This window comes from Artemia franciscana, chromosome 4, assembly GCF_032884065.1.
Source record: "Artemia franciscana chromosome 4, ASM3288406v1, whole genome shotgun sequence".
NCBI lineage: Eukaryota > Metazoa > Arthropoda > Branchiopoda > Anostraca > Artemiidae > Artemia > Artemia franciscana.
Genome location: NC_088866.1, coordinates 24,016,278 through 24,029,722, shown reverse-complemented (window position 1 = coordinate 24,029,722; position 13,445 = coordinate 24,016,278).

Sequence of the window (13,445 nt, the reverse complement as noted above, 5' to 3'; positions counted from 1 at the left end):
TTTTATGGCATGAAATGGCATAAAATGCCAACAGGGTAAAAGACTTTGTTCCGTCCCAATGAATTTTCCTCCAATATTCATTGACCACTGCCTCAACGTGATCACTCATGAAGAACAAATATAAAATGGAAAATTAAGTAACATTATAATGCTATCTATGCAGAAACACGATCTCCCTTGCTGTTTAAAGTTATACTACAGTTAGAGACTGCAAGTCACTAGTTAAAAGTTTTCGACAATAGCGGCTTCAATTGTGCACTTTTAATTTTGATTTGACGTCATCTATGAGCGGTGTCTGGCTCTTTTTCTTAGAATTCTCAAAAATTTGTCTCAATAATTAGAAATTATTATTTTACTAATTCTTAATAAAAATTGTTATTTCTGAATCAACGCCAGTTGGGAAACATTTTACATTAGACAGTTTCTCATAAAATAAGCTTTAAAGGTTTCGGTTAGAATGGGCCTAGGTTTACTCTCTGCAGTTCCATGTTGCGTTAATTTGTCTTAGTCTTATTTTTTTTTTTTTTTTACCAGGCCATATGGCATGGAAGAAGTGTTCGCGAAAACGTCAGAGGGAGCTCATTCAATTCGAGATTTAAAGTACCTTATCTCTTTTTAGTAGTCAAAAGTCCTTGGAAGGCAAGAAGCCCCCCTCTCACACCCTTTGTAGTAAACAAACACACCCTTAATCCAACTTCTCTCTTTGGCTTAATGGAGTTCTTTTTTCTTTTCTTCGAAAAAAATTATTTTTTGAAAAATTTTGTATTTTAAATTAATTATGTAATGTTGATAATTACCACATCTCTTTGTCATTCTGTTTGAAACTTTATCTAAATTCAGTAAAAATGATCATTTTGTTTTCTATTTTCAGACTCTTCTTATCTTGCCCCCAGATGATCGTGTGTTTCTGCATAGTGTTTCTGGAGTGATCGTGTGTTTCTGGAGTGATCGTGTTGTGCTTGCAGCCTTCGGGGGGTCTCTAATTTCAAATTAAAAGTAACCGGTTACAACAAAATTCAGACCTGTTTCCTAGTTTTTCAAGGGAAGGAGGAGGGTCAGAACCTCGTGCCTAGGGCTCTAGACCATGTCAGATCTATTGGCTATCTTAGAATTTGTATTTCTCAGAATGTTGATCTCTTTAGAGTTAAAATGATGTTTTGTGGCGAAGACTGGCAGAAAACGTCGTTTTGTTCGATTTTTTAAGAGTTGGGGGGAGTTGATCAGAGCCTCTTTGCTGGGGCCTTACACCAAGAACAACTTATTGGCTATCTTAGAATATTCATTCTCCAGCGTCTTGATTTGCCACGGGAAAACATTGATGGCACAAATGGCAGAAAACGCCCCATTGCTGTGGCTGGATCTCTTTTCCTATAAAAAAAAGGGCAGTAGATATTGAGATTTCCTTTCCATGATCCCTTTCACATAATTCTATGAAAAGCTGGTCCGATAAAATCACCTTTGTGATGAAAACAAGAATGAGAAACGGAGACACATCTGAGCTTCCCCAGCAAAAAAAAGTGATCCTCTTTGCTGTTCAAGATGGATGACCGTAACTCCCGTGCACAAAGTTTCCGACCGTGGTAATTCTAACACTACAATTTTCTATCTGATCCGATGCCATTTTCGAGGGGTTTCTAGTAGGCTAAAGTTTTCAAAGACTTCACAAATTTCTTTGCGCAATAAACTTTTCCGGGTTACAGCGGTAGCTAGCAACCTAGGAAGAGACGATCATGCCCCATAGTAAAAAATAAATTCGTCCATAACTCCCAAAACAAGAATCACATAAAAAAAAAGAAAAAGTACACTATTTTGTTCAGCTATTTTGCCCCCAGATGGCTTTGTCCTGACATAAATTGTCAGAAGAAGTAATTGTGAAAGATCTTATACTAAACTTGAGTAAAATAGCCAAAAAAGAGGGGGAATTGGCATCTTCTTTCTCAACTAATAATACAAGGTGAAATTATATATAAAACCTACTAAAGAACTTATGCATGGTTATGTCTTGAAGGAATCAAAAATTATCTGAAGGAATCGATCCTTATTCAGTTTGATTAAATAACAACTCTTCTTGCTACTTAAGTACTTTAATAATTTGCTACCGTTAAATAATTTGGGAAAATTGTTGATTTACAAGATGATTCAGAAAAAGTCAAACAGAGCCACTACATACGAGATAAAAGTGGAAAGGCAAGAAAAAAAAAATAACAAACTAGTTTAAACTTTAAACCAATCTTTCTTTTTACTTGGCAGCACTAGGAGCTTTTTTATTCATTATATTTCAGGTAAGCCATCAGAAGTAATATTGCACCCATCACCTAAAGAAAGACCGCTGAGGCATTATTATTAACATTGGGGCAACAGAGGCTAAATACCTCTCCATACTCCCCCCCCCAAGAAAAAATAGGTCCTTGATTCTTGGTCCTCGGCGTGGTAGTTTGAGATAGGGCAATTCTGAGTTTCCCCTTCATCAAAGAGCCTTCTTTGGAAGTGTCGAAGTGTCCATAACTGTTTTCTCTATCTCAAGAACTTAGACAGACTCGCGGCTCATACAGGCTCCAACAGACAATGCTCGTCCCTCAAAAGAGAGGAGAGAGTTACCCACAACTTACCAGCCATAAGCAGCAGCGATAATTGATTATCAGTACCAGTACTGGTAAGAGAATTTCTTTTTCCCACCTCAGACTACTCCTCAAGGAATTTTATCTTATATCATAGTCGGTTCTTCATATGGACCAGGGGAATCGACCCCGGGCTTGATTATGGCAGCCATTATTGGCGTCACTCTAATCTCAGCAATTTATTGAGCCCTGAGTATGATTTTGGCAGCCTTATATGATCACTAGGCCCCTATTTGCGGATACTATTTCAGCGGAACAGCCAGAAGGTTGCCAGAACTACATCCAAGGCCTACCAAGCCGTCCAGAACTACCCAAAGCCGTCCTGGCTGAGTGACTGGCGCGCTGGCGTTGAAATTCTGTGTCCAAGGGTCACGGGTTCAATCCCAGTTGGGACCAGTTATTTAGTTTGGAACAGGGGTCAGTGGCGTGACTCTGTAAGCTCAGCCAGAGTCAACCCAGCTCTAAATGGATACCTGGAGAAATCTGGGGAAGGTAAGCAGGAAGGGTGTGTGAAAGCACAGGATGGTTGGCCCCCAGCCCCCCATTGCACTTACTGGCTGAAGGGCCATGAAACGGAGATCAGCACCGCCGGTTTGGACCTTAAGGGTCTAGTGCTGTCTTACTTACTTACCCCCAAGGCCAGCATACATCTGAAATTTTTTGTAAGTTTTTGGGGACTTCTACTACTCTCGTATATAGTTAGTTTTCGAGTAAGTATTTCCTCAGATACTGAAACATTTGGCAATATGTGACTTAGAATGCTTTGTGATGGAGTGAAGTAGGCTGAAATTTTACGGATTCAGGCAATCATGCTTTCATCTTTTTTTGTAAAGCAAATTGTAAATGCTACAATCTTTACGTGGGACTGCCCAACCAAATGTCCAGAAGAATAGAAACAGAGTTAACAGCTATAACAATAAACCGCTATTCTCTAGACATTTAAATTGGCAGTTTTATTTACAAATGGCTTTAATGCTTAGATGTGTGATTTTATGAGGATATGCAGCATTGAACATACATTGAATGACGCAAAATAATAACTAAAGCCTTTTTTTGGGGTAACAATGTGTTACTCAATTTTCCCTTCAGCACTAATTTCACGATAAACCCGTTAAATACTAAAAAAAGTACCTTGTCTCATAAAAATGACGTCAACGAGCGTAAATAGTAAATCAAGAAACCGTATATCAACAAATGTAAGAAAATTTACCTACAGTTCCATATAGGTATTACCACGTGGACTTTGTAGTTATCATTCATCGTCTATGTGTAAAAAAAATCCCCTGAAAACGACTGTACACTTCCCAATAACCATTATTATATGTAAACACTGGTCGAAGTTTGTAACTTGCAGCCCCTCCCCCAGGGACTGTGGGGGAGTAAGTCATTCCCAAAGACATAGTTATTATGGTTTTTGACTATGCGGAACAAAATGGCTATCTTAAAATATAAATGAGCGTGGGAGGGGGCCTAGGTGCCCTCCAATTTTTTTGGGCACTTAAAAAGGGCACTAGAACTTTTTGTTTCCGTTAGAATGAGCCCTCTTGCAACATTCTAGGATCACTTGGTCGACACGATGACCCCTGGGTAAAAGAAAAAAAAACAAACAAACAAATAAACACGCACCCGTGATTTGTCTTCTGGCAAAAAATACGAAATTCCACATTTTTGTAGATAGGAGTTTGAAAATTTTGCTATAGGGATCTCTGATACGCGAAATGCGGTGGTGTGACTTTTGTTAAGATTGTGTGACTTTTAGGGGGTGTTTTCCCCTATTTTCTAAAATAAGACAAATTTTCTCAGGCTCGTAACTTTTGATGACAAAGACCAAATTTGATGAAACTTATATATATAAAATCAGCATAAAAATCCGATTCTTTTGATGTATATTTTAGCATCAAAATTCTATTATTTAGAGTTTCGTTTACTATTGAGCCGGGTCGCTCCTTACCACAGTTCGTTACGACGAACTGTTTGAAAGAAAATAATTCGGTATTTCGGGGCTTCTGACATCATTACTCCTTTGCAGAAGTTAGGCTCAAAATTCGAAAAGGATTATACTTAGTTCGTTTATTTTCCCGTTAGTTTTCACCTGTTTTCGCTTTATAGTTGTGTTATCTCTTAGCAGTTCTTTCGTTAGTTTAGTTATGGTTGTGGTATATATGTTTTATTGCTCGTATAGTTGTACTATTTTCAAATTATACTCCATAATTGAGAGGCTCTGAACACCCAGCACTGTATATTAAGCTCCGAATTTGACGTTTTTTTCTAACGTGACCAGATTCGTTCTGCGCCCTGCACCCTTTTCATTGAATTTTTCTTCCCCCATGACATATTTCTCCAAGTAAAGATCCTTCCACATAGCCCCCTCCCCTCAACCCTACCCCCAAAACCAAAAAAATACCCCTGAAAACGTCTGTACACTTCCCCATAACCATTATTATATATAAACACTGGTCGAAGTTTATAACTTGCAGCCCCTCCCACAGGGACTGTGGGGGAGTAAGTCATCCCCATAGACATAGTTCTCATGGTTTTCGACTATGTTGAATAAAATGGCTATCTCAAAATTTTCATCCGTTGACTTTGGAAAAAAATGAGCGTGGGAGGGGGCCTAGATGCCCTCTAATTTTTTTGGTCACTTAAAAAGGGCACTAGAACTTTTCATTTCCGTTAGAATGAGACCTCTTGCGACATTCTCCTGGGGAAAAGAAAAAAAAACAACAAATAAACACGCACCCGCGATTTGTCTTCTGGCAAAAAATACAAAATTCCACATTTTTGTAGATAGGAGCTTGAAACTTCTACAGTAGGGTTTTCGAACACGCTGAATCTGTCATTTTCGTTAAGATCCTACGACTTTTAGGGGGTGTTTCCCCCTATTTTCCTAAATTAGACAAATTTTCTCAGGCTCGTAACTTTTGATGGGTACGACTAAACTTGATGAAACCTATATATTTAAAATCAGCATTAAAATGCGATTCGTTTGATGTAGCTATCGATATCAAAATTCAATTTTTTTAAGTTTTTGGTTACTATTGAGCCGGATAGCTCCTTACTACAGTTCGTTACCACAAACTGTTTGATTTTTCTTCCCCAATGACAAATCCCTCCAAGAAAAGATCCTCCAACATAGCCCCCTCGCCTCAGCCCCACCCCCCAAACAAAATAATTTTTTGGTCACTTAAAAAGGGCACTAGAACTTTCCATTTCCGTTAGAATGAGTCCTCTTGCGACATTCTAGGACCACTTGGTCTATACGATGACCCCTGGGGAAAAAAATAAAATAAAAAATAAACACGCACCCGTGATTTGTCTTCTGGCAAAAAATACAAAATTCCACATTTTTGTAGATAGAAGCTTGAAACTTCTACAGTAGGGTTCTCTAATACGCTGAATCTGATGGTGTGATTTTTGTTAAGATTGTATGACTTTTAGAGGGTGTTTCCCCCTATTTTCATAAATAAGGCAAATTTTCTCAGGCTCGCAACTTTTGATGGGTAAGATTAAACTTGATGAAACTTATTTATTTAAAATCAGCATTAAAATTCGATTCTTTTGATGTAGCTATTGATATCAAAATTCAATTTTCTAGAGTTTTGGTAACTATTGAGCCGGGTCGCTCCTTACTACAGTTCGTTACCACGAACTGTTTGATACATGGGCATTTTGTATTTGAGAATGATAGTGCTCTTTTGCTCATTTTCTCTTCTCCCTTGGTCGGTAACCAATGCTTGCAAGACCCAGCCAAATATATTACTATTCCTCGGCTGAAGCATCTCACCAAAGGAAGCTGTCTATCAAAACCTCTCACAAGACTTGATAATTGGTACTATTTGAAGTTTTGACATTCGACGGTCTCTAGAGAATTAAAAGACAGAAGACTAACCTAACTTCAATTTTGAAGCTCGATGTTTTCAAGTTCACTTAATCACGGCCTTAACGTAAGTAACGAGCGATAGAAATCTCAAAAACTGAAGTTTAACAACGATATTTACATAAAAGGGGTTAAATTTTAATGATGGTTATAAATATGTAAAATATGTATAGAATTGCCTCTCAAACAGTATTAGAATTGAAATATTTTCATAATTAAGGAAAAAGAAGCAAAACGCCCCGAATAGAGGTCAATCTTTATGGATATTAACAACAAATTATTCCTTAAATTTTTTTTAAATTAATATTTTCCGGAAAAATCATCTTTGATTGATTCTGAAGTCTTAATTATTTCCAACCGAAAATCTCTTAAACTCTTCCAAGTGTCTTTTCTATCTGACCAACGAAACAAGTTTATTCTTTTAATTGTTTTCCCTTTTATAATTTCAGACACTAATAGTTGTCAGTGTTGTGTCAAACTTACAAAAAACGTATATTTCTTAAAGGAACATAAAGAAGTGACAAGCTTCTGTAGAAGACTCAGCAGCTGCAGTTGCAACTAAATTAAATGAGTGGGCCGAGCAGGAAATGAAGAATCAAAAGGTGCTTTTCTTTGGGTTTTAGCCTGTAAGCCATTGCATATACCAGCCATATTCGCAGCATTGTCATATGACTGTCCACAACAATTCAAAATTCACGAAAATTCAGGCTGATAGAGAAAGAAAGAACAGAAAGCGTGCCGAGGAACTACAAGAGCAACGCGAAAGCAGACTTGCTGCTAAAAGAGAAAGTGATAAAAGAAGGCGTGCCGAGGAACTACCAGAGCACCATGAAACCAGACTTGCTGCTAAAAGAGAAAGTGAAAAAAGAAGGCGTGCCGAGGAATCACAAGAACAGCAAGAAATCAGGCTTGCTGCTGATAGAGAAAGTAAGAAAAGAAAGCGTGCCGAGGAATCAGAGCAACCTGAAAGTTATCGCCTGGCATTCAGGTACAGCCCAGTCGATGATTATAGCTTGAGTAGATGTGTTCAAATCGGGACTATATCTAAAATTTGGGGACTATATAAAAAAATTCAATGGTGAAACAATGGGAATGTGTTGCGCCTCAGGAAAAGTTAAACTTCCTCTATTGGCTGCACCACCAGAGCCATTGAAGACTTTCCTTACTGGAACTACGTCAGAATCTAAGCGTTTTTTGTCACAAATCAGAAAATACAACTCATGTTTCCAAACGACGTCGTTTGGAGCCTAAATCGAAAATCCAGATCAATTTATGTCTACTTTCAAAGTAAAAGGGAAATTTATCACAACTACCTGCTGATTTCTGTATGTGTTTCAAACTACGTAAAAATTGCGAATATACAACATTCTTGGCTTTCCCATTTCTGTGCATATACAAAGCCGTATGTACTAATAATGACGTCATATGCAAATGCTCTTTTTACAAACAAACAAACATGCATACACACAACTCGTATTTATATAGATAGATAGATAGATAGATACAATACAAATTAACTGCGTAAAACTTGCGAATATACAACATTCTTCGCTGTCCAATTGTCGCTTCATATTAATAGATTGTCAGGTTTACCGACCCTCGAACATGCAACGTACAATTGTCCATTGGAAAAACAATCAGTATTAAGATCTATACCACATTTTTCTAATGATGGACCTTGAGCTCTGTTAATGGTGATTGCAAATGCTAATCGAATTGGGAATTGCAATCTTTTAAATTGAAAAAGGCAGATCCGTTGGAATCATGGGAATGCGAGGAATAAGAACAGTTTCACCCTCAAAAGGCCCTGTCAAGATTGTTGCCTCTATTAGGTTTTTCATTGTTTTTTTTTACGGCAAGTCGCGTGCCATTGCAAAGCTTTGGTGGGTTGATATTTCTTAAAAGTATTATTGGTACGCCTATTTTTAGTTGTAGCACGTGTGGTGGAAACCCTGAAAGGTCCACGGAATATAAAAATTCAGATGGATAATTAACCGCTTCATTTGGTTCCAAAACTGTGTCGACTGACTTGTAAAGGACTGCCTGGTCTCGAATCTTGGTCAAAACAATACTGTTGATTTCGTGGACGTCTATATTTTTGGGTGCGAGAATCGCTCTTTCGCTTAGCCATTTATTATTTTTATAATTTTTTAGAATATTCGGAAATACTTTTTCAATCAATTCATTTTTGGACGTCACTAAATTACAGAAACCAGCAGGTAGTTGTGATAAATTTGCCCTTTTACTTTGAAAGTAGACATAAATTGATCTGGATTTTCGATTTCGGCTCCAAACGACGTCATTTGGAAATATGAGTTGTATTTTCTGATTTAAGACAAAAAACGCTTAGATTCTGACGTAGTTCCAGTAAGAAAAGTCTTCAATGGCTCTGGTGGTGCAGCCAATAGAGGAAGTATACCTTTTCCTGAGGCGCAACACATTCCCATTGTTTCACCATTGAATTTCAAGGCCTTGCAATAGGGACAAATTTTAGACATTGTCCCGATTTGAACACACCTACTCAAGCTATAATCATCGACTGGGCTGTACCTGAATGCCAGGCGATAACTTTCAGGTTGCTCTGATTCCTCGGCACGCTTTCTTTTCTTACTTTCTCTATCAGCAGCAAGCCTGATTTCTTGCTGTTCTTGTGATTCCTCGGCACGCCTTCTTTTTCACTTTCTCTTTTAGCAGCAAGTCTGGTTTCATGGTGCTCTGGTAGTTCCTCGGCACGCCTTCTTTTTTCACTTTCTCTTTTAGCAGCAAGTCTGCTTTCGCGTTGCTCTGGTAGTTCCTCGGCACGCTTTCTGTTCTTTCTTTCTCTATCAGCCTCAAGCCTGTTTCCTTGCTGTTCTTTTGATTCCTCGGCACACTTTCTTTTCTGACTTTCTCTATCAGCAGCAAGTTTTTTGGCATAGAATCTTTGAGCATCTTCCTCGGCTGTTGCCATTGTAAGTTCATCAGTCATTTTAAAGTTAAACATTAATAGATTTCTACGTGAACGCATGTCTTAAATATCTTTAATGGCGTCACCGTCATAACAAAAATGACGACAACTAACTTCATGACGTCAGTCAACACACAAACATGACGTCACCTGACAGACACATCCACAGACAACTTATTTATATATATATATATATATATATATATATATATATATATATATATATACTAGCTGTTAGGGTGGCGCTTCGCGCCACCCCAACACCTAGTTGGTGGGGGCGCTTCGCGTCCCCCCAAGCCCCTCCGCGCGCGTAAGTCGTTACGTGCCATATTAGTTACGCGCCATTGTAGTTGTGTCCCTATGTCCCACCTGTGAATATAGATATATATATATATATATATATATATATATATATATATATATATATATATATATATATATATATATATATATATATATATGTGTGTTTTTAACTACGTAAAACTTGCGAATATACAACATTCTTTGCTGTCCCATTGTCTGTGCATATAAATAGATTGTCAGGTTTACCGACTCTTGAACATGCAACATATAATGGTCCATGGGAAAACAATCCGTATTCAGATCTATACCTCATGATTCTAATGATTGCCCTTGAGCTTTGTTGATGGTGATTGCTAATCGACCATTCCCTGAGTCGCCATCGTCATTTATATATCCCCCTGTGCACCCCGGCGTCCCCTTTGTAGTTATGTCCCTGTGTCCCGGTCGTCATTTATATTCCCTGTGTCCCGGTCGTCATTTGTGTCCCGGTGTTCCAGTCTGCGATTTCTCTTTGAGTGTCCCGGGCGTCATTTATATTCCTTGTGTCCCGGTGTCCCGGTCGTCATTTATATCCCCCTGTGCCCCCCGGCGTCCCCATTGTAGTTGTGTCCCTGTGTCCCGGTCGTCATTTATATTCCCTGTGTCCCGGTCGTCATTTGTATCCCGGTGTCCCGGTCTGTATATACATTCGTTTTTTAGTTTTGTTTTTCTCCTTTATTTTTTTCCTTTTTTCTTTTTTTTCTTTTTTAGTTTATTTAGATTTTTAGATTTTTTAGTTTTTTTATTAGTTTTTAGTTTTTTTGTAGTTTTTACCATTTTTTTAGTTTTTTTAGTTTTTTTTTTTACTTATGTCCTGGTCGTCATTTATACTCCCTGTGTCCCGGTCGTCATTTGTGTCTCGGTGCTTTGTTGATTGCTAATTTATATTATATTTATATTTATATTTTTTATATTTATTAATATTTTTTTAGTTTTCTTTTTCTCTTATTTTTCAGTTTTTTTCCTTTTTTTTAGTTTTTTCTTTTTTAGTTTTTAGTTTTTTTTTTTTTTACCTTTTTTTAGTTTTTTTAGTTTTTTTAGTTTTTTAGCTTTTTTAGTTTTTTTATTAGTTTTTAGTTTTTTTTTAGTTTTTGCCTTTTTTTAGTTTTTCAGTTTTTTTTAGTTTTTAGTTTTTTACCTTTTTTTTAGTTTTTTTTAGTTTTTTAGCTTTTTTAGTTTTTTTTCTTTTTAGTTTTTTTTGTAGTTTTTACCTTTTTTAGTTTTTTTTCTTCTTTTGTATTAGTGTGAAATAATTCAGACGTCATATGCGGACAAACACGACGTCACTCGACAGACAGACAGACAGACATAACCCACAAACAACTTATTTTTATATATATTTATTCATATTTTTTTAGTTTTCTTTTTCTCTTTTATTATTAGTTTTTCCTTTTTTTTAGTTTTTTTTAGTTTTTTTAGTTTTTTAGCTTTTTTAGTTTTTTTATTAGTTTTTATTTTTTTTTGTAGTTTTTGCCTTTTTTTATTTTTTTCAGTTTTTTTTTAGTTATTAGATTTTTACCTTTTTTTAGTTTTTTTTAGTTTTTTAGCTTTTTTAGTTTTTTTTCTTTTTAGTTTTTTTTGTAGTTTTTACCTTTTTTAGTTTTTTTCTTCTTTTGTATTAGTGTGAAATAATTCAGACGTCATATGCGGACAAACATGACGTCACCTGATCCATCCACAGATCCACACACAGACAACTTATTTTTATATATATAGATATATATATATATATATATATATATATATATATATATATATATATATATATATATATATATATATATATATATATATATATATATATATATATATATATCTATATATATAAAAATAAGTTGTCTGTCCGTTACGCCAGATTATATCTTCTATATATATAAAAGAAAACAAACTAGAATGTAAAAACTGGAAATTGCATAAATATTTTGAAATATTTCGACAATAGATTAAAGTAATTCGAAAAAAGAAAAATGGTAAAAAACTAAAAAAAAACTAAAAAGAAAAAACTAAAAAAAAATTAAAAATTAAAAAAATAAAAAAAAGAAAAAACCTAAATGAAAAAACGTAAAAAAATAAAAAAGATAAAAAACTAAAAAAACTAAAAAAGCTAAAAAACTAAAAAAAAAGAAAAAAAAAAAAAACTGGGAATTGCAAAAATATTTCAATATATTTTGACAAAAGATTAAGGTAATTCGAAAACCTTAAAACAGATACCCAAAATTTTGAGGTTTATTATCAATAAAAAGAAGAAACTTAAAAAAGAAAAACTAAAAAAGAAAAAAATAAGAAAATAAAAAAACTAAAAAAGAAAACTTAAATGAAACTGTATCTATATATCTATATAAATGACGACCAGGACACTCTAAGAGAAATTACAGACTGGGATACCGGGACACAAATGACGACTGGGACACAGGGAATATAAATGACGACCTGGACACAGGGACACAACTCCAGCGGGGACACCGGGGGCACAGGGGGATATATGGATGACGACGGGGACACAGGGAATGTTCGATTAGCAATCACCATCAACAAAGCTCAAGGGCAATGGTTAGAAAAATGCGGTATAGATATGAATACGGATTGGTTTCCCATGGACAATTATTATGTTGCATGTTCAAGAGTTGGTAAACCTGACAATCTATTTATATGGACAGACAATAGGACAGCAAAGAATGTTGTATATTCGCAAGTTTTATGTAAAAGAAGGTAAAAACTACAAAAAAACTAAAAAGAAAAAAAAACTAAAAACTAATAAAAAAAACTAAAAAATCTAAAAATCTAAATAAACTAAAAAAGAAAAAAAAAGGAAAAAAATAAAGGAGAAAAACAAAACTAAAAAACGAATGTATATACAGACCGGGACACCGGGATACAAATCTATTTATATGCAAAGACAATGGGACAGCAAAGAATGTTGTATATTCGCAAGTTTTACGTAGTTAAAACCATATATATATATATACTAGCTGTTGGGGTGGCGCTTCGCGCCACCCCAACACCTAGTTGGTGGGGGCGCTTCGCGCCCCCCCCAAGCCCCCCCGCGCGCGTAAGTCGTTACGCGCCATAATAGTTACGCGCCATTGTAGTTGTGTCCCTATGTCCCACCTGTGAATATAGATAGATATATATATATATATATATATATATATATATATATATATATATATATATATATATGGTTTTAACTACGTAAAACTTGCGAATATACAACATTCTTTGCTGTCCCATTGTCTTTGCATATAAATAGATTGTCAGGTTTACCGACTCTTGAACATGCAACATGTAATGGTCCATGGGAAAACAATCTGTATTCAGATCTATACCTCATGATTCTAATGATTGCCCTTGAGCTTTGTTGATGGTGATTGCTAATCGACCATTCCCTGTCCCGGTGTCCCGGTCGTCATTTACATCCCCCTGTTTCCCCCGGTGTCCCCGTTGTAGTTGTGTCCCTGTGTCCCGGTCGTCATTTATATTTCCTGTGTCCCGGTCGTCATTTGTATCCCGGTGTCCCGGTCTGTATATACATTCGTTTTTGAAATTGCATAAATATTTCGAAATATTTTGACAATAGATAAAAGTAATTCGAAAAAGAAAAATGGTAAAAAACCAAAAAAAAACTAAGAGAAAAAACTAAAAAAAAAAAAATTAAAAATTA